Below are 22,516 nucleotides of genomic sequence, written 5' to 3' on the forward strand. Positions count from 1 at the left end.
ATATTAAATTTACAAATATATATATATATATATAAATAAATGTATATATATATATAATATACATATATATATATATATATATATATATATATATATATATATATATATATATATATATATATATATATATATATATATATATATATATATATATATATATATATATATATATATATATATATATATATATATATATATAAATAATATATATTACCTACTGGCGGTCGCCAGTAGGTAGTTATAGTTAGGACCTAGTTTCCATAGGAAATTCTCAACATTCTATTTGGAATAACTTTGGCCCTGGTGGATGAGTCTTTGCGAATTTCTCAAAGAAGATGGCTCGGTCCACTGCGCTCCTTCCCTGAAAGTTTGGGGGGGATTGGTGAAGTGGGGGCTGAGATATAAGGGGGGTCCCAAAACGTGTTTTCTCCATGTTATTTTCCTCAGGACCTTTAGACTCGGCTACAGGTCGAACGGCTGAATGGATTTATAAGAAATTTGCCAAAACTGTAGAGTCTTGTTCGCAGATTACGCTTTTTTTGGAATGTTGTAAATCCGTTCAGTAGTTGTTGAGAAAATTAAAGTTAAAGTCAATTATATATCTATAGGCGCGCACACGTGCGTGCACCCAAGCGGCTGCGCGTGAGCGGAATTTTTTTTTGCTGCGTGACGTCTGTTAACGTTCGATTCGAAGGAAATCAGGAAGTTTTGTCCGCCATTGTCACTGCGAGTAAATATATTGTTCATTTCAAAGCGTTGAAACATGGAAAGGGGAGAAGGTAGGGATTGTCTTGCTGCGTAGGTTTTCTCGGGGTGTGCAGTAAGGCCCTTGAGTGCGAAAAGATATATTTTTTTCGGGAAAAAAATAACGGGGTGCGCGCACCCGGTCGCGCACACCTATTCACAAGAGTGTGAAAATGGAGATAAATCAGAAGTTTAAGTGCTTAGATATAAGGTGGCTCTGAAAAGAGCCCTTGTGTTAATTGAGTGTTTTCTGCATTTATAAGTAAGTACCGATGCAGAGCCTGATGTTGCAGAGGAAGATTCTGTTTCCCTCATTCGTGAAATGAACACCGTCTCTCCTATAGACGTCTTGCATGTGGTATCGCAAGTTGTTGTGGTAAATAGAACCCATGCTATAATCTCTGAGGAACGCAGAAACAGATTTATTTACATGTCTCCTTGCTTTCTCAAATTGTGCACAATGTTGATTGGACCAATTCCATTTCTGTCTTTGGCATATATTGGAATATACCAAGGCAGATCGAGGAAAAAGTGTCATCAATTGTCGAAAGGTGTCTTTTAGAAGCATTTCCAGACCTACCCCAGTGATTGTGCCTAGATCGTTCCCACCACAGTGCACAATTATAAGGTCTGGTTCTGGGAGATGCATAAAAGTTTTCACCAATGGAATCAATTGGTGACATTTCAATCCTCTTTTGGCAATCCATGTTATGTGTACATTTGGTAAGCCGAGATTGCAAATTCGTCTGCTTACTGCATATTTTTCACTCCAGTGAATATAACTGTGTCCTATTAGCCAGACCTTCATTTTCAAGGGATTTGTAGTCGTCCTCCGATCGGTCGTGGAAGTGGAATGGTAGTTAGAAGTTGAAATTCTAAATAAAGAAAAAGGAAGAGGCTGGGTGTGGTTTAAAAAATAAAAATGATTGGTTGATTGTAACAAGTGGAGATTGAACAGTACGTTCCATGTTAATGTTTATGTTAAACGAAAAGTACTATTGGGTGTGAAAAAACAAGACATGTAACAGAGCTGTGTATTGGCAGGAGTTTCTGGAGGGAAAATAGTGTTCTTAGTTTGTTGTAGAACGTTAAGACATGAACTTTTGACCTGTGCCTTCAGCAAGGTGCAGAATGAGGTGTAACCATGGAAACAGCCGGAGATGGCAGTTGGTGATGGGTTCACTCTTTGGTGCCTCTGCATCTGAGTCTGTTCTCTGGTGGCAGGTGGAGAACTGTTTGTTATTGTGGAGATGAAAGGGTGATAAGGAGAGAAATACGACATAGCGTCTGGCCTGTAGAAGCGTGGGAGCAGTGATTAACTCTGAGTAAAGCGGAACTGTGTTGGTGCTTAGTAACAGTACAAAAAAAATGTTAACAGTGGTATAACTGTCTTTACGGTGCGCGACCTACTAAGAAAGAGTTCACGGGCCGTAATTGGCTTGCAGGTTCTAGTATCAGTAAGTGAGGTCGAGAAAAGAAAACATTCAGGACTTTATTTATGAAGGCCTTGCGCCACCGGTGCGTTACTTTTTCCCATTTTAAAAAATGAGGCACTGGCGGCGGAAGGTCTTTATAAATAAGGTCTTCAGTGTCTACAGTTAAGGTTATGTGGAACCCATGAATAGTTTTTCAATATGAAATCATTTCAGTTGAGATTATGGATTAAAAGAGAAACCGTGAATATTTGAAATGTTTATTTAGAAATGTACTGTTTTAAAGGCAAATCATTATGTAATATGAGTACAGAAATTGCAAAAAACACAGTAATTGGTATTGTCAGTAGTACATGGAATACAAACGCTATAGTTGAAGAAAAATGAATATAGTTGGAAAAAAAACATTGTACACTCTTATAAGGAAGTATATTATATTTTAATAAATGGAAGAAGGTCTCTGGCCTTTCAGTTTAGGAACGATATATGAAAATGCAAGTGGTTATACATCATTACTTTATGAATCAGCTGTCAAACAACACGAAATCATAATGTCCACTGTTAGTAAAGCAAATAGGTCTGTTCTTCAAAAGAAAATATGGAAAAGAACGTGAAGAGTATAGAAAACCAAAAGGAAATGAGGACGTCAATGGCTTGTATGAGAGTTATTGAAGCATTGTTTAGGCAAAATAGGTAGCTTCTGCTTGTAACAGGAAATCAGTTTTATCATTTGAAAGTATGTCAGCTATCCAATGGAAAAGAGTAAAGCAGTACTGATGATCTGTTATAATCGGAGCCTCTTTTACCATCAGAGTGTAGGTCGGTGGGTTTTCGATGTAGCTCGCTGTTAGGAAAGAGTTAACCGTCCATTGTGTAGGCAAAGTATGCAGCAAGTGCCTCTAACATGAAATCATTGTTATCATCTGAAAACATGTCAGCCATCCAATTGAGAAGATGAAAGGAGCATTCATGATCTGTCATTATTGGAGCGTCTTTTACCATCATAGGGCAGCTCGGTGGGTTTTCGATGTAGCTCTCTGTTAGGAAATCTTGCGCCGCTGCGAATATATTCCAATGACCCAGAACTCCTTGTATCGCTGCAAAGGCCATAAACCCTCCGTTGTAACAAAGCTGTTCATGATCAAGTAACGGATTCATGAGGTGATTGTAATTCGGTTCAGGAGGTACCAAATTGCAGAGACATAAATCCAGGGCCCACGTGAAATCACAGCTCAGGCAATGAAATACAGGCTGCACACAGGTGAAATACGAATATCGAAATGATAATCGATATGAAGTATTCAAAGTTGAGAGTGGTAAGGTGCTGTAGTACAGAAGCATTCTCTGTCGAAATAGTTCTAAGTGGCCCGGCTCGTTTGCGAAGGCAGGAGGGACATCCATTTTGAATTTCCCAAGATGGTAAAGGAAACGGCGCAGCACCGCTGGTTGTATAGCAACTCCACAGAATTAGGTCGCCGGCTATGCAGTGGAGAGGAGCAGAATGACTTGATAAATTTTCTAGGAGTCTAGTCACTTATATATTGCTTAGTAGTTATCAAAAAAGTAGCCTGTCTTGAAGTGGAGGATGCGTTAAAAAATAAGGGAGTGATTTGAGGGAGTTGTAAAGCAAGGTCAATTTTCTTTTTACATCAATGATGTTTTCTGTGAATGTTAGCTTAGTGAAAGATATGTGTGTGAGCAGATGCAACGTTCAGTTTTAAATGTGACAATGGCGGTCTTGTTCATGTCTTCCGATTCAAGGTCGGTATTCGCTGCCAAATATAAAGATGAAGAAACGCATGCGTGGGGTACATAGTCTGCATTCTTAAAGGAAAGCAAATGAAGGGTTATTTTTACCGCGTTAGCATTGTCGTTTAAAAAGTTATAGTGATTTCTATTATATGTTAAGAAAGTGTCACTGATGAAGACTGAAAATAAATCCTTATAAATGATAGGGACTGGTGTATTTTAGAAAAGGTGTGTAACATTACATGAATTGTGGAAAAAAAATAATGTAATTGAAAGTGTATGGTTTGAAAATGAAAAGTAGAGGTTTATAGTTCACGTTTTGAAAGCAGTTGTAGAGGGTCAGATGAAAGTGTATGGTTTGAAAATGAAAAGTAGAGGTTTATAGTTCACGTTTTGAAAGCAGTTCTAGAGGGTCAGATGCATGATAGATTTATAAAAAATAGAACATGTTTTTAAATAGTATTATGGAAAAAATATGTGCCTTTATGTACTATTTACATTATCTGCCTGTTGCGTATTCTTTGAGTTTTAGTAATCCTGTGTCTTATACGTTTTCTAGGGGCGGTTTGAGGTTCATGGTGGGTTTGGGCAGGGAGGGTAGGTTGGGGGTTTGTAATAGGGGGTCCGGGTGGAGTGGAGTGCGGAATTTAGTGAAAAGTGAGGGGGGCGGGGAGTTACGGTGTTTGGTAATGGAGCAGAGTCAGAGGACGCCACATTTGTGTTATGGGGTGCCACAGAAATATGTATTTATTCTCAGAGGTTTATTATATTAAGGATATATATCAACATGGTGGCTCTTGTCGTTTTGTGGTTCTGTGCATGTTTATAATGCTGGCCCTGTAGTTTTTGTTTATGGACCTTATTACGACACACAGGGGAGCTACGTTGCACACTTGGAGATCAGAGACTTAGGAAATAAAACTTTATAATTGTAAGGGTCAAAGCGATAGAAATCGCCCGTTGTCGGTGTAAAAAATATCACCGCTATTGGTGGTATTTTCTACGGTGTTAGTGCTCGAAGGAGAATAGTAACATATATGTGAAAGCAAATTGTGTAACAGGCTCAGCATTTCACATTATCGCATGAAAACAAAAGTTGCTTTTACATAGCAATAAGTCTCTTATAATTAAGGGACGGAGTGTATATAGTGCTATTTAGTACTCTGCTATGTGATTGATGTCGAATATTTCATAAGAGGAGGCTTTAAAAGTTTTCCGATAAACTAGTTTTCTAGGGAAGTGGGTGGAGTGTTCCGTGTAAATTGCAGAATAGAAACTAGTAAGAACCAATTGGAAGTGTTGTTTTAAAGTCACATGACTGCACATGCATGTCTCGACGCCTGTACGCGATAGGTGGGTGCGCGCACCCGGTCGCGCACTATACGAAAGCGGCGAGAAAATATCAGCTAATATGCTCTTGAAGCTTGTTTTGGTACAAAGAGTTAGTTCTGAAAAGAACTTTTTTTTTTTTTTTTTTTTGGAAACAAGTGTTATGATGCTTTTGATTTCTTAAAGTTGGTACGACATTTTTCAGTATGTTATACTATCCAAATAAAGTGAAGAAATTTAACTTTTCTTGGAGCATTTATGACTCTCAATTTTGTGTTTAATTAGAGTAAAGCTTTGCTCTCCGTATACAAGAAGTTCTCCACAGTTGTTGCATTTTATGTGCACCTTCGCCAGACATGGTTTCAAGTCCATTTCAGCACTCGATGGAGATACAGGTCGTCCACCGGAAGATGTGCTGATTACTTCTGATGGTAATAGTGTGGCCTCCGTTTTTCTTGTCAAAGGTGGTCGCTCATTTTCATCAGATTCGGAAGATGAATGCGGAACGGTAGCCATTGTACCGAATTTTTCGGGAAGATGTTCGACGTTGTTGTCTCTTGAGAGTAGAAAAGAAAGTGATGGAAGTGGGTGGAGTGCTGCGTGTAAATTCCAGAATAGAAACTACCAAGAACCAATTAGAAGTGTTGTTTAGAAGTCACATGACTTCACATGGAAGTGTCAGGTCCTGTACGCGATAGGAGGGTGCACGCACCCGGTCTCGCACTAAAATAAAGCGGCGAAAAAACATCTTATAATATGCTCTTGGAGCATGTTTTGGTGGAAAGAGTTAGTTCTGAAAAGAACTTTTTTTTTTTTTTTGGAAACAAGTGTTTTGATGCTTTTGATTTCTTAAGGTTGCTACGACATTTTTCAGTATGTCATACTATCCAAATAAATTGAAGAAATTTAACTTTTCTTGGAGCATTTATGACTCTCAATTATTTGTTTAATTAGAGTAAAGCTTTGCTCTCCGTATACAAGAAGTTCTCCACAGTTCGTGCATTTCATGTGTACGTCCACCAGATATGGTCTCAAGTCCATCTCAGCACTCGATGGAGATACAGGTCGTCCCCGGAAGATGTGCTGATTAGTTCTGATGGTAATAGCGTGGCCTCCGTTTTTCTTGTCAAAGGTGGTCGCTCATTTCCTTCAGATTCGGAAGATGAATGCGGAACTGTAGCCATTGTACCGAAGTCTTCGGGAAGATGTTCGACGTTGTTCTCTCTTGAGAGTAGAAAAGAAAGTGATGGAAGTGGGTGGAGTGCTGCGTGTAAATTCCAGAATAGAAACTACCAAGAACCAATTAGAAGTGTTGTTTAGAAGTCACATGACTTCACATGCAAGTGTGAGGTCCTGTACGCGATAGGAGGGTGCACGCACCCGGTCTCGCACTAAAATAAAGCGGCGAAAAAATATCTCATAATATGCTCTTGGAGCACGTTTTGGTAGAAAGAGTTAGTTCTGAAAAGAACTTTTTTTTTTTTTTTTTTGGGAAAGAAGTGTTATGATGCTTTCGATTTCTTAAAGTTGCTACTACATTTTTCAGTATGTAATAGTTTGAAAATGAAGTGAAGAAATGTATCTTTTCTTGGGGCATTTGTGACTTTCAATTTTGAGTTTAATAAGAACGAGGCTCTGCTCTCCATACAAAAGAATTTCTCCACACTCGTTGCATTTCATATGCACCTTCGCAAGATATGGTCTCAAGTCCATCTCAGCACTCGATGGAGATACAGGTCGTACACCAGAAGATGTGCTGGCCACCTCTGATGGTAATAGCGTGGCCAGGGCTCTTGTCAATGCTTTTGCATAATGCTCAGGATGCCTTTGTTTAACATGCCGCTGCATGGTGTGTATAGAAAAGGAATATTTTCTATTTGGATTTCCCCTTGAGAGCTCCGAATTGCATATCGTGCAGGTTACTTTTGGCGCATTCACTTTCTTTTGATCTTCAGGATAAGTAAAAAATTGCCAAATGAAAGATTTTCTTCTTAACGGTGGTCGCTCATTTCCTTCAGATTCGGAAGATGAATGCGGTAGGGCAGCCATTTCAGCAAAGTCTTCCGGAAGATGCTCGACGTTGTTGTCTCTTGAGAGTAGAAAAGATTGTGAGGAAAGTGGGTGGAGTGCTTCGTGTAAATTCCAGAACAGAAACTACTAAGAACCAATTGGAAGTCTTGTTTTCAAGTCACATGACTTTACATGCGCTTCTCAGGACGTGTAGGCGGTGACACTATCTAGTTACGAACGTGATTACATACTTAGGAACTAGCATTCAAAAAAAACTATGAAATTCACTGAAAAAACCATAGGTTTTACACACGTTATAGTTAGGAAGTAGCATTTGAAAAACCTATGAAATTCACTGAAAAAACCATAGGTTTGACACCAGTTATAGTTAGCTGGAAATTTTACTGACATAAAACCAATGAAATTCCACGTTATAGTTAGTTGGACTCACTATAACTTGCGCGTGTAATGCACTGCTGATGACATTACATATTACATCACTCATGACATGGTCAGTGACATCACTTATGACATCACTGATGACAGACCTCCTTTAAGGGTAATGTAACCCTTAAAACACATATTGGAAAATAGAAATTAACATTTTCAAAAAAATGGAGATACCCATACCAGTTACAACAACTAATTCAGTAATTCCACCATCTATATACACATTCTCTCATTCACCAACAGTTCTATATAGTCACTCATACATATACTCACTCATCATATGTAGTGATACACCTATACATCCTGTTACACACCGACAATCATCCAAAAGTTACTCACACACATACTCACACATGCAAATAAACTATTGAACATCCATTTATTTGCATATAAAACTATACACACACTACCACGTTACTTCTAAAGAAACTTATACATACTTACTCTCTTAAACAATCACTTATAGAAACACATACTTATTTAAACAGGAACTCTTTGTATCTCTTAGTCTCACATATACTGACTTATATATATCAATACTCACATATACTAAATTAAAACATATCTCGTTACTGATAAAGACACTAGTGAGGCAGGCATTCACTCACTAACACACACATATACACACTCAACCACCCATACAGTCCTGCACATATGGTGTCTTCTAAACACATACAAAGAGAGAGTTAGTCATTCATGCATCTATGTGATTAGTAATACCCCCACAAAACCATAGAAACACTCATACTGATACTAAAAAAACATCTAAGAACCCAAATACCTACACATGTAAGTACTCATCAACCCATGCAGCCAGTTATTCACAAAGTGAAACACTGATACATATATTTAAATATTTAAACATTACTCGCTAATATATGTATTCACTAAGGTACACTTAATAAGCCAGTTATCCAATCATTTCTTTTTGAAAAAAACATTTGTTAAGACAATAATTTAAACATTTATTCTTCCCTCGACCTTTACATATACATATATAAAACATATTTATTTTTTAGAAAGACACACATTCACTGGATGGTGTCATAAGTGATGTCACTGACCATGTCATGAGTGATGTAATATGTAATGTCATCAGCAGTGCATTACACGCACAAGTTATAGTGAGTCCAACTAACTATAACGTGGAATTTCATTGGTTTTATGTCAGTAAAATTTCCAGCTAACTATAACTGGTGTCAAACCTATGGTTTTTTCAGTGAATTTCATAGGTTTTTCAAATGCTACTTCCTAACTATAATGTGTGTAAAACCTATGGTTTTTTCAGTGAATATATATATATATATATATATATATATATATATATATATATATATATATATACACACATACACATAAAAATCTACAAAAAAAACATTATTTAAAAATCTTTAAACCTAAATGTATCACTCCAGTTAGTGCAAAGGTAGGGAAAGTGTTGGATAGCGGAGGGGTAAAAATTACTATTCCCACTCCAGTGAGTGTAACAGTAGAGAAAGTGTTGGATAGCGGACGGGTAGAAATTACTATTCCCACTCCAGTAAGTGCAACAGTAGGGAAAGTGTTGGATAGCAGAGGGATAAAATGTACAATTATCACTCCATTCAGTGCAACAGTAGGGAAAGTGTTACAAAGCGGAGGCATAAAAATTACTATTCCCACTCCAGTAGGGAAAGTGCTGGATAGTGGAAAATAAAAATTACTATTCCCACTCCAATACGTTTAGCAGTAGGGAAAGTGTGGATAGCGGAGGGGTACAAATTACTATTACTACTCTAATGAGGGTAACAGTAGGGAAAGTGTTGAATAGCAGAGGAGTAAAAATTATTATTCCCACTCCAGTCAGTGCAACAGTAGGGAAATTGTTGCATTGTGGAGGGATAGGATTTACTGTTCCCACTCCGATAATTGTAACCGTATGGATAGCGAAGGGGTAAAATTACTATTCCCACTCCATTTAGTGTAACAATAGGGAAAGTGTTGGATAGCAGAAGGGTATAAATTACAATTCCCACTCCAGTAAGTGCAACAGTAGGGAAAGTGTTGGATATTGGCGGGGAAAGAATTTACTATTTCCACTCCGATCAGTGCAACAGTAGGGAAAGTGTTCGATTGCGGAGGGGTAACAATTAATATTCTCACTCCAGTAAGTTCAAAATGAAAGATATTAACAGCAACAAAAATATTTAAAAAACATAATAGATAAAATATATATACATATGTTAAAAATTAAAATACAAATGTACTTAATATTACACATTAAAAAACATAATATAATGGTAAATGCATATGACAAATACCCACAAATAGTATATTAAATAAAATAAAAAAATACTTTTGAACAAATAAATATTTTTAATTAGAAATTATTTAGAAACAAAAACATTAAATATTACATAAATTGACTTATTTCCCCTACCTTATAATGTCACCCAATTCACAACCCACTTCTAAACTTAAAAAAAGTACTTACATAATTAATGACCATTAAAGAAATATTATTAATTAAAAAACAAATGTAAACACATAAAAATGTATAAACTTCCCACACTTTACCACAGCTAAAATTAAACTCTAAAATAAATTACCCAAATAAAACTTATTTTCAATTAAAAACTAATAGTATTTAGCAACTAATTATAAAGTAAGTCAAATTAATTTACTCCTCACCCTTTACCCCTATAAAAGTAAAACCCACACACAAAAAATATAAACAATTATCCTAATTCAATATCAATTAATTTTATTAATATTATGATCAACTAATTCTCAATTAATTAAACATAAATTACTTCCCACCCTTTACCCTTATAAACCCCACAACCCTCCCCTAAAATAAATTACACAATTTCCATAATTAATTTACAATCAATTAATTAATATAAATTACCAACTAATTATTAATGAATTGAACATAAATTACTTCCCACCCTTTACCCCAATAAATCCCACAACCCGCAGCTAATTTTGTTACACAATTACCATAATTAATTATCAATTAGTTCATAATAATTACCAACCAATTAATAATTAATTACAAATAAATTGCTTCCCACAATTGACACTATAAAATCTCAATTGAATAAATATTAATAAATAAAAAAGAATCATTCATTTATTATAATTAAATTACTTCCCACACTATTTGCCAATAAACCCACAACCCACTACAGAACTAAAAAAAGCAAAATGTAATTAAAATAAAATTGATATCTACTAAAAATGTAACACAAATATTAAAAAACAAACAATACTTATACAAAAAAATACATCCCATATATTTAAAATATAAACTAAAATATATTACACTAATAAAAAATCTATATTTTAAACAACTATATTTTTTAAACAATATTAATAACTTCTATATTTTTAAAAACAATATTTCTTACCCTAAATTCAATATTCTTGACCACGCTATTCTTGCTGTCGATATTTCTGTGTCCAACTCTATATTTGTGTAAGACGATATTCTGTCTGAATACCCTTCTGAAACACTTGTCAAGAAGGATCTACAAAAGTGTCATATTTGACATCCAAACACAACAACATGTCTAGGATTGAAAATCAGCTTTAAAAGCATTAAAAAACAACCAATCTTTGACATTTTTACTGGCAGATAAGGGTGGGGCACTAGTAGTTATGGACCATAGTTTCCATGAATGTAAGGTGGAAGAACATGTGAGCGATGACCTCACTTATTTACTGCTGCCACAAGATCCTACATCTGTATTTATGGAGATCGTGTCCTCCATATTATCGAGAGCCCCAGACATGAAATGGATCAGTGAAAAAAACTAAATGATTTTCAATCACAGAATATCCAACATGACCCACACTATATATGCTTCCCAAGATACACAAAAATCTTATTGATCCCCCTTTCAGACCTATAATCTCAGGGTGTGGATTGATCCACGAAACTCCAGGCCAATACGTGGACAGGGTTTTGCAGCCACTGGAACAAACAAATCCCTCCTATCTACAAGACACCACATACCTGTGAAGCTGCCATCGGAAGTTCACATCACAAACCACGAAGAAGTCTGGCTGAGTACAGTGGATGTTGTAGCTCTCTACACCTCAATCCCACATAAGGAGGGTACAGAGGAAATAGAGTGGTTGTTACTTAATGCAGAAGAAATAAAAGTGAATAAAATATTCCTATTAGAATTTCTCTACTTTTGCCTCTATCACAGCTACTTCGAGTGGAATCAGACTTACTTTCTTGAAACCAATGGTACGTCTATTGGTTTTTCGGGAGCCCCCAGCTTTGCAAATCTCTTTATGTTCAAATTAGAGACTGAACATATACTTTGCAAAGAATTTTGAATTCAAAAACTCTTTATGTACCTATAGAACATTGATGATATTTTCCTCATTTGAAATGGCAACAGACAGGAACTGGAAGAGCTTTTGAAGGATCTTATCCAGAAGAATCCCAGAATTAAATTCACACACAAAATTGAAAAATGCAGCATCACCTATTTAGATGTGGAAATCATGATCACAGAGACAGGTATCCATACTAAAGTTTTCGAAAAGCCAACTGATAGAAATAATAGCATTACTCTGTAGCAGTTTCCATCCATCAACACTAAAGAAGCATTTACTGTTGTCCCAATTCTCAGGGATCAAACGCTTCACATCAAAAAAAGAGGATTGCACATCGACCATAAATAAGTGCAAGACACAATTTTTTACAACGCGGATACTCTGAAGAGGTGGTAGATAAAATTGTGCAACAGGTACGAACAATTTTGGGAAAAACAGACAAAAGAAACATTTAAAAGAGAAGTTTTTGTTTCTACATTTTCCACAAAATCACCTACCATTAAGAGGATTTTAAAATGATGGGAATTACTCCAGATGGAGCCCGACTTTAGAGGATTATTTGCTCATCAACGTTTGTTTGCCCACAAAAGATCCAATAACCTAAGAGAGTTACTTTTTGCTAACACAAAAGAAAGACAATGAGGTACAAAGAAGCATTATGAAATGGTACAACTGCACTCACTGTAACAACGTGTTAGTAGGGAAGAGCATTGTTCATCCATGGACAGGGAAGCAGATCAGTCTTAGATATACAGCAGACTATAACACTCATTTTGTAATTTATGCTATTAAATGCTTGTGATGGTTATATTATGTTGGCAAGACGGAAAGGAAGATCATCACAAGGATTACCGAGCACAAGAGCCGCATAAGAACCAAGACTTCAAATTCTGCTTTGGCAACACCGTGTAATGAGAAAAGACACATATAGCTCAATTACGGTTTACAATTCTAGAAATCGTTGTTCAGAAGCCAGATAGAAATGTGGTTAAGCTACTGGCACAAGGAGAAACCTATTGGATTAGATATCTGGACACTCTTAACCCAAAAGGTCTGAATGACAAACTGGAATTATCCTGTTTTATCTAATCACCAAGGCCTTAATTACTATTTTTCCTGGAAGTCAACAACATAGATTACCATCCCCCAAACTGAGAGCCAGCATAATTTGTCCTGGTATCTCACTCTCTGCAACACTTTTTCATATTGTCCACATATAGTTTGATATATACTCAGCACTTATTGCTACACTATAGCTGTTTGCCAGGACATTTGTCTGAGGAATCCCGCACTTTCCCACTACAGACACTTTATAACCCATTTCAACCTGTCAATTCTAGTCATGCAATTTTGTGAAATGAAGTTACTGTTGAAATAATGCATTATGAAGTAGCTAAGCATGCCAGTTCATTTAATACCATTGTTAGACCGACGCTTATCTCTTGGAAATGAGTTCCAGTTTGTTAGCGCTTCATGTATAACCTCTAAAAACCAGCAGGCTATTTTTTCATATAGAACATTTAATACCTCTGTTATTTAGTTTTGTTATGTAGATTTGTGCAATGGAGTCACTGTCGTAGGCTGCAATAATGAGACAGCAAAGCTTGTCAGCTCATTCAACAATTTCATTGTGTTGGCTTGATGTTTTTCTTCTAGATACGATTCTGTTTCTGCACATTTTTGTAATTTTTTTTAATGTTGTTAAATTTAGAAGACACACAGATGGCTAATATTACAGAACACTGTTACATTGTGTATGGTTTCAAAGTCATGAGGACGTTTCCAACCTTATTCAGTTGCAAGTATCGTATTCATAACCATGAATTTAATTCAGCATAACCATTCATGTTTGCGATTTGTGCTCTTTTGATGCAGTTGATTAATTTTAAGTAACGCAATATTTCATGTAAAATATTCAAAACACATGACATATGTAATCAAAGTCAGCCTTGCCATACTTTATCAAATCTTTATTGTTTTTCCACTTGTCCAACATTGCACTAATACCAGTAGAGTATGATTTTTACTCATCGTCTAACGTTCGGGCACACACAACCCAGCACGTTTATAGACGCCGTCCTAGTAGCACGGATCACCAGAAGATTTGTCCAGGAAGAGATAGTTTAGACCACACTTGGGTAAGAAAAACACATGGTGCTCTGGAATCATTAAGTATCAGCAACCCATCTCCAATGCTATTTCCTAGACTTTCGTACCTTAACATGATATTCTTTTGACAGTGGGGAATCCAACTGTTTCCATTGAAGCACACCAAACCATAGACCTGCCTTTGCCACATTTGCTAAGCATTAACGCCTCAGAGGTTGGAGTCAGCAACTAGTAATTTTTACTGGGAGTTTGGTATGACCTTGATGGTTTAATTGTATATATCTTGACTTGTTGTCTTTCTGTGGTATCAGCTTGTCACTTCTTTTCTGTTGTTTTGAGACTCCACGTCTTGGGAGCATGCTGAGAGATGTAGCTTCTTTTTCATCTAAGTAACATAGGTAGGCTTTCCTATAGCAAACTAACACACTTGGTGGCACATGTGGAGATAATGGATCTGTCCCTCATTTAGCCTTTTCTTTAACCTTTTGTTTCATACTTTTCACTTACAATGCAAAATTCACACCTTTTTACTCACATTTGGTAGACTTTCTTCACTGTATAAGGTTATTTGCAACCACTGAGAAATTTGGATATGCTGCTAAATAAATAAATTAGTATTGCCTTTGTGTTGGCCCAAAATGCATTGGGTTTGAATGAACTGTTCATCTTAAAAGAAAATTATGATCAGCATTTGCAAGGATGATTGGTGTACAAGGATCTTGTCTTTGGAACTAAATCTACTTGAATAAAGAAATTTGACTTATTAGGCCAACTGTATATGGCATTGTTTGCTAATTACCATTGGTATTTATGCTTATTGTTCATGTAGCTTAACAATGTATACTGATGTATAAGCTTAAAACCCCATTTGGGATATAGTAGTGCACATTGTGTCTAGATCGTCAGTTCTAGTTATAACATTAATTCATATGCTTGGGGTCAGGGTGTAGCCCCTTCACAGAGTGCACACGAAGACATAAACACTTTAAAAAAAGTTTTACTTTATTCAAGCCAAGAGCCAGAGTTGAGTGCAACACAACCTCTTTAGTCTTCTAAATTGATACAAAGCAGTCTGTGATGGGTACATGTGTATTCAAAGCCCTGCACCGGCACATACATGGCCAAAATGAAAGTGAAGGCCCTGCAATAGAGCACATTCAAAACGCTTGCCTAAACCACCAGTGAAGCGGTTGATGGAGACAGAGCGCTACGCCCCGAATACAGTGCAATTACTTAAGCAAAGCAGAAAGATGATGGCAGCAACAACCAGGTGCAAGAAACAGAGAATTTACTTTCTGTGAAAGACTAGTGAAGAATTCTATGACCTCAGATCAGGCATTGTGACCCAAGTTCAAGTCCAAAAGTGGAGCTTGCTGAAGTTGCACGAGCCACTGGATCCAGCTAAAGCTGTCTGAAAAGCATGTGCTTACAATGGCAGTAAAAGTGAGCACGAAATACAATGCAGCTGTGTTTCTGCAGCCACCACCGCCCTTCAACACTTCTAAGAAGCAGAATGTTGGTGCCAGGTAGACTTACAGGTGATGGAACGAAAGAAGTGCTAAAGAAAATTCCACAGACTGATGGCAAAGTCATACCAAAAGGGAAAAGAAACTTTGGAGGGCAAGTTCAACCCAATACCGAATGTCGACTATGAAAGATATATCTTCAACCAAGCACAACAGCAAGTTGGTGAAACAATGGACACATTTGTTGCAAGACTTAATACACTCATTAAACATTGAAAATTCTGTTATTTCACCAACAAAGAAGCCATGTGCCTCAGAGTCATTGATTGCTATCTTTCAGATTCATTTAGAAGGTGCATGTTTAGAGAAACACACAACTTGGAGAAAATACTGATGGCTGCGAGACCAGTAGAACAAGCAGATCGACATCTGCTGACATGGAAGCAGGAACAGCCCATAATGGATCAGCCCTGGCTGTGAAAAGCAAGCACAAGCAAACACAAGATGCACATAAGTCAACATCTTTAAAGAATACAAAATTATGCTTTTGATGCGGATTTTTGTTTCCCCATGAAGGTGAATGTCCAGCGATTGGGCAGTTCTGCATAGATTGTGGAAAAAAATAATAATTTCATAACTGTGTGCCAAGCTAAGGAATTCGGATTCCAGCAAAAAACTCTGATTCTGCCGTGTTGCAGAGTTTGCCCACGCTGCCCAACCCTGAACAAAAGTCTGTTCCCTAATGTGTCATACATCGAGGATGCTACACTCTGACACCTCCCGATCTTTCCCTCTGTCCTGCCTTCTCACAAATTGAATCGCTGCTTCTAACTCCATCCACAACACAGTCCCACCTTCTTACTCTAAGAACAACCCATTCTTCTGCCCTAGGACCGCCTCAGAAAAAGGATCAGTTACATTGTTGTGCCTGATTCTAAGTTGTCCCTTGTAACCCTGTCTCCAATCTCCATGTGCGTGCATGCGCAGCCCATGCAAATCCTGCAGCGAAGGGGTTACAGAAACACTGCGGGCCACGACGGTAGGAGGAGTGGCAGCACCCGTGTCCAGTGTGCAGAGCAGCATCTAGACTGGCCGAGAGGCTGGGTGAAGGTAAGCCACATACGGTGGAGAGCTGGAGGCAGTCTGTGGGTCAAAGGCAGGGGAGAACTCTCTCTGATAAACACGCTGTGTGCTAGCCAGTCCTGCATGCTGCCATCCCACAGGAAATGGGTCGGCAATCCATTAAAGTACCATTAGATAATCTAATTTGGAACCAAATTTGTAAATTAGCCATGCTCAATACTTGAAACACACTTGAAGGAAATAAAAAGAGGAGGTTACGTTTGGGTCGATAGGGGAGGCGAAATGTGAAGAAGGCTGGTTGTTATTTCTGTGGCTGGGGTCACGTCTCAAGCTAACTAGTAACCAGGTGGCTCCAGACATGATGTCCTAACAGAATCTTGAACATCGGGGACTCAGAATGCGGGAACAATGGGCATTAGAAATTAATAATGCCCATTTCCCACATGATTATGTTTGGGGCTTTGTTTAATTAGAGGAGAGCATGGTGAATAGGGAGGAGCGGAACTCCATGGTATTTCACTGAGTTTTTATGCAACTCCGCAGAAATCCATGTAGTGCAACTCTGCAAACTCCCCCCACACCCAGACAAATGGAAACCGGCAAAATCAGCATCAAGGTCATCCTACAAAGGCTTTAAAACATCACTATCGGGTACCAGTGAAGAAGATGGGTGTGTGCTGATGATGTCTACCGAAGGACGGTATGCATATGTGGGGTTGGTTGCCTCTAAAGAAGATCGCAGTCCAAAGACAACTCACTAAACAGAGTGACAAACTACATTTAGACATTGTCCCAAAATAACACTTAAAGTGAACGATCATCCAATATGTTTTATCATAGACAGTGGTGAATTGATTAATATCATGCCCGTGGAAAAGCCAAGAGTCGTTCATAGTGACAATGTGACACAAAAAGACATTGGTGCAAGCCACCATTCATGTTCCACAAGGGACATCATCGAGCGTTTGTTTGCTCAGTTTTGCCACCACTACTGACATGTGGTTAATATCTCTCTCCTACAACCTTTGTGCTCAGTCGGAGATCATGAGCAGATTCCCATTACTGTTTCATGGCCTGGAAAAACTCAAGAAAATGAAAGTACAGCTTCATTTCAATGAAGACTTTTGCCCTGTTGCTCAGCGACACCATAGACTTACTTTCCATTTGCAAGTAGCTGGAGAAAAAGAGTTGGAAGCACCTTTAAAGCATGACATCATTGAATGTTCCACAGGCCCCACGCCATGGGTTTCCTCCATAGTAGTAGTACCTAAAAAGGGCAGTAGTGAAGCAGTATGCATCTGCATTGATTTTGCCAGGCAAACAAAGTAATCGAAAGGGAGAGACACCCTGGTCCACATATAGCAGACAGGATCATGCAATTGAACGGAGCCAAAGTGGTTTCCTGTTTTAACTTCAATAAAGGATACCATCAACTTGAACTGCAGGAGAACTGTAGGCACATTACTACTTTTAGACTCATGTTGGCTTGTTCATATATAAGAGTCTGAGTTTTGGGGTATCCTTGGCTGCGGACATATTTCAGGATGTGATTTGCTGAGTTATCCAACATGTTACTCATGCATTCAATTACAGTGACGACAAAATGGTTTTTAGGAGAACACAAGAAGAACATGATAAAGCTCTTAACCAAGTGTGCCAGTTACCTGTTGATTCCAGTCTCACTCTGAATGCTGCAAAGTGCGAACTCACAAAACCAAACTCAAGTTTTTAGGGCACATATTCTCTGATGGGGGAGTGACCTCAGATCCAGACAACATAGAAGCACTATCATCGACGTGCCCTCCCCCAAGATGTTGCCATGCTACGAACCTTACTAGGCATGGCTAGCTAGACACTTGACAAAGCAAAATGTACTGTTTCAGTGGTCTGCAGAATGCGACAGGAGTTTCGGAAATGTTAAGCATGCAATTAAATGTAACTGAAATTACCTACAGCAACCCAAAGTTACATGTTGAAATAATGGTTGATGCTTGCCCGGTAATGCTAAGGGCAATCCTTGCTCAACACAATGGCCATCCGAATGCTCAGAGACACATTGTGGCGTATGCCACTCAGAGCCTGTCTGAGGCAGAATGTGCATACTCTCAGCCAGAGAAGATGAGTCTGGCTGTGAGCCTGCGAACATTTTCATGTATTCCTCTACGGAAAACCGTTCACTATCATCACAGATCACCAGGTGTTGCTCCAAATTTTTGGGAACCCAATGGCTAAGATGCCTCCTCACATTGAGCGGTGGGGATTAACACTGCAAGAGTATGACTATGAGATTGTTCACAAACCGGTAAAGGATCAAAACCCAGCAGATTACTTTTCCTGGGTGCTGCTACAACATCACAGTTCAACATCTAAGACAATTGAAGCATATCTCAACTTTATTGTGAGATCCAGCACACCAGCGGCTATATCGGTGGAACAATCATTGCTGCCACCAATGCTGAAAAAGACATGATCATCGTTAAAGAATTTATTTCTACCTAATCATGGAGGAGAAGTCACCGGACTCTTGCTGGTGATGCTGAATTCCAAAAGTTCAAAAACGTGGAGGACGAGTTAACCATTACTAAAGAAGGCGTCAAACCTGAAAGCTTAAGACAGCAGGTCATCAAGATGGCCCATGCAGGACTTCTTGGTATCATAGTCACCAAAAGAGCCCTACGAGATCGAGTGAGGTTCTCTCGACTAAATGAGCAAGTTGAGAAGGAGCTGAAAATGTGCCACATTTGCAATGGCTTGTCTCCTAAGGTGCCACAACACCCATTGACAATGTCTGACCTTCATGCTCATGCCTAGAAGAGAGTTGCAGTTGACTTCTTTTTGGACTTGTAAAAATGGATGCCATATCAAGGTAGTCATTGATGAATATTCAAATTTTCCTTTTGTGGAAGATCTATCTTCGACAACCCATGACAAGGCCATAGAACTTGATGACATCTTTGCATCGTGGGACATTCCTGAAATCTTCAAATCTGACAATGGCCCACCCTTTAAAGACAAAAAATTCAAAAACTGTCTAATCTGACTCAACGTCAAAAGAGTATACCTCTCTGATCCCAAGCCAATGGTATAGTAGAATGATTCATGGGCACCCTCAAGAGAGTTATCCAGCAAGTGTCCATGAAAGGAGTTGATCTTAACCAAGTAATGTGCAAGGCCATCCAGGCCTATTGATTATGCCATAATTGGTGAGACCCCAGCTATTTGGGAGAGCCATCAAAACAAAACTACCTCGGATCGATGAGTGAATACTAACCGAGTTTGAGACACTGACTCAACTCAAAAGAGGAAAATGAAAACATACGCTGATCAGTATTGTCATGCCCAGGAGACAATCTTTGGCAAAGGAGATTGGGTATTGGTTAAACAGAAACAAAGACAGAAAATAGACACTCCGTTTGCAGCTGATCCTCTATAGGTTGTGGCGTGCAAGGGACATATGATAACAACACATCATCCTGGACAATCCATCACTTGGGACGCTTCACATTTCAAACACCTACTGTGACACTTTTTCAGCCCTGAAACCATGTATGAGGCAACCCTGCCAGCAGGCCCGGCTCAAGCACCTGAGCCTATGCCACCTTTGTCTGATAAGGGTGGACATCGATCATCTCGAGTCACCCGGTCCGGCTGACAAGTGCGATCACCTCCCTGACTGATTGGAGAAATATAATTTTCGTAATGTCCCACCACTTTTTATTTAACAAAGGAGGAGAAATAGCATATTGCTGTTATACACAGTGGGACACTCATGGTTTTGGGGTGGACTCTGAACAGGAAGTATGTTGCTAGAAATTGGGTTTCTAGTTGGCAGAGATTTGCACCCTTTCCAAGTAGGGACCACAATCCTAGCCAGGGTAAGCTGGATACACGCTTTACATTAACCTGTGCTCATCATTTGGTAGATTGGCACAGAGCAGGCAGGCTCAACTTTTAATGTACAAAGTATTTGTGCAACACACACACACATAAACACTGTAACACAATGGAAATACCACAAAAAGACTCCACAAATGTAGAGAATATTTATTTAAATGAAACAAGACCAAAATGATATGAATTTTTAAAGATTAAATGCAAAAACAATGCTTAGAAGTCACAAGTGGTCTCAAAGTTACTTAAGGTCATGAAGCACCAGTACAAATCCAAAGTTCAGGCCGACCGCGCTGGAGGGCAGTCCAGCTATGAGACTCACATAGCTCCTGCAGAAAAAGTACCTTAGTTGGAGCACTCGTCGACGTTGAGAGCACGATGCGGCAGTTCTGATTCACGCAGTAGGTTCCTGCATCATCGCCCAGCTCCGTAGATATGAAGGCACTGCGTGATTGCCAAGCAACACAGAGTGTTGTCATCAGGCCGCGCAGGCTGTGAAACCGCTGTCATTTAACAGCCTCTATGTCGGTGTCGTAGGGTGATGCATCAGTTCCGACAGGTTCAGTGGTGATGATGCGTCAGATTTTGTAGACAACAGCTGCAGAACCCACTTCTGAGACCTAGGACTGAAGGGGGCACCTCAGGCAAGGGCAGAACTCACAGACGGCAGAGTCCAGAAACACCAGCAGGATTGCAGGAAGTGTTTTGTATCCCTGAGGCTTCAGAAAACAGGAGGCAAGCCAGCAAGCCCTTGGAGTCACTCTGGGTTCAGGTGAGATGGGTCCCGTCCTTGTCATCAGCAGGACAGAGATCCGCAAGCAGCAAGGCAGCTCAGCAAAGCAGTTCACACGGGTGAAGGAATGGCGGCGGCATACAGGCTGCTTGAATCAGGAGTTTGATTACGGCGCTTCACTTTCTGGTACTTACCAGTCTAGAATGTGTCCTTGCTAGCAACATTGCCTGAAATCAACCACTGCCGGGACGGAAGTAAAACCGGCGGAGAGTATTTTTCGACGTTTTTGATAAGCTGCCCTTTTATAAGGGAAATCAGTGGACGCAAATAGAAATTAAAAAAAATTGGGCTGATTGCTGACCCTTGCAGGACCCCATGCTTTATGGAGCTATCTTGGGAGAGGAATGGTGTCATAGCCACTGCCTGTTGTCTGTCTAGTAGGTAGGACTGAAACCAGTTCAGTGCTGTTCGCAGAAAGAGGCAGAATAAAGGACAGAAATTAGTAGAAATAGACAGAATAAAGTTCTGAAATCAGCAGAAAAAGGCAGAATAAAAGCCAGGAGAAAGAGGCAAGATAAAAGTGAGAAACTAGCAGAGAGAGAGGGAGAATAAAGGTGAGAAATAAGCACAAAGCGGCAGAATAAAGGTCAGCAACGAGCAGGAAGAGGCAAAATATAGGTGACAAATTAGCAGAAGTGGAGAAGTGTGGCTCAATTGTGGAGAAGTGTGGCTCAATGTGGAGAAGTGTGGCTCAATGGTTAGAGTGGCAGACCCTGATGCAGAGGTCTGGCCCGGGACCAGGGTTCAATTCCCGCCTCGGCGGGTCTTGGGCTCAATTTCCTTGGACCTGATAATTCTCGCCTCGGTGGCTATTCTAATCATGGGCCCCACTCTGCAACTCTGGGCAATAGCTTGCTTAATCTCCACAACAGCCCCAACAGCGCTAGGATGCCTGGCTGCACCTTGGGGGTGCCCAGGAGTGGACGCCTCACGGGAAAAAGCCAGAAAGGGTTCCATATCGTACAAGCGCTGGAGAGACCCCATGTAGGGTGATTCGGGTGCTATACAATTAATATAACATTTACATTTTAGCAGAAAGAGGCAAAATAAATGTGAGAAACGAGCAGAAAGAGGCAAAATAAAGGTAAGCAATGAGCAGAGAAAGGCAAGATAAAGGTGAGAAA

The sequence above is a fragment of the Lissotriton vulgaris genome, chromosome 6 (assembly GCF_964263255.1).
Source record: "Lissotriton vulgaris chromosome 6, aLisVul1.2, whole genome shotgun sequence".
Taxonomy (NCBI): Eukaryota; Metazoa; Chordata; class Amphibia; order Caudata; family Salamandridae; genus Lissotriton; species Lissotriton vulgaris.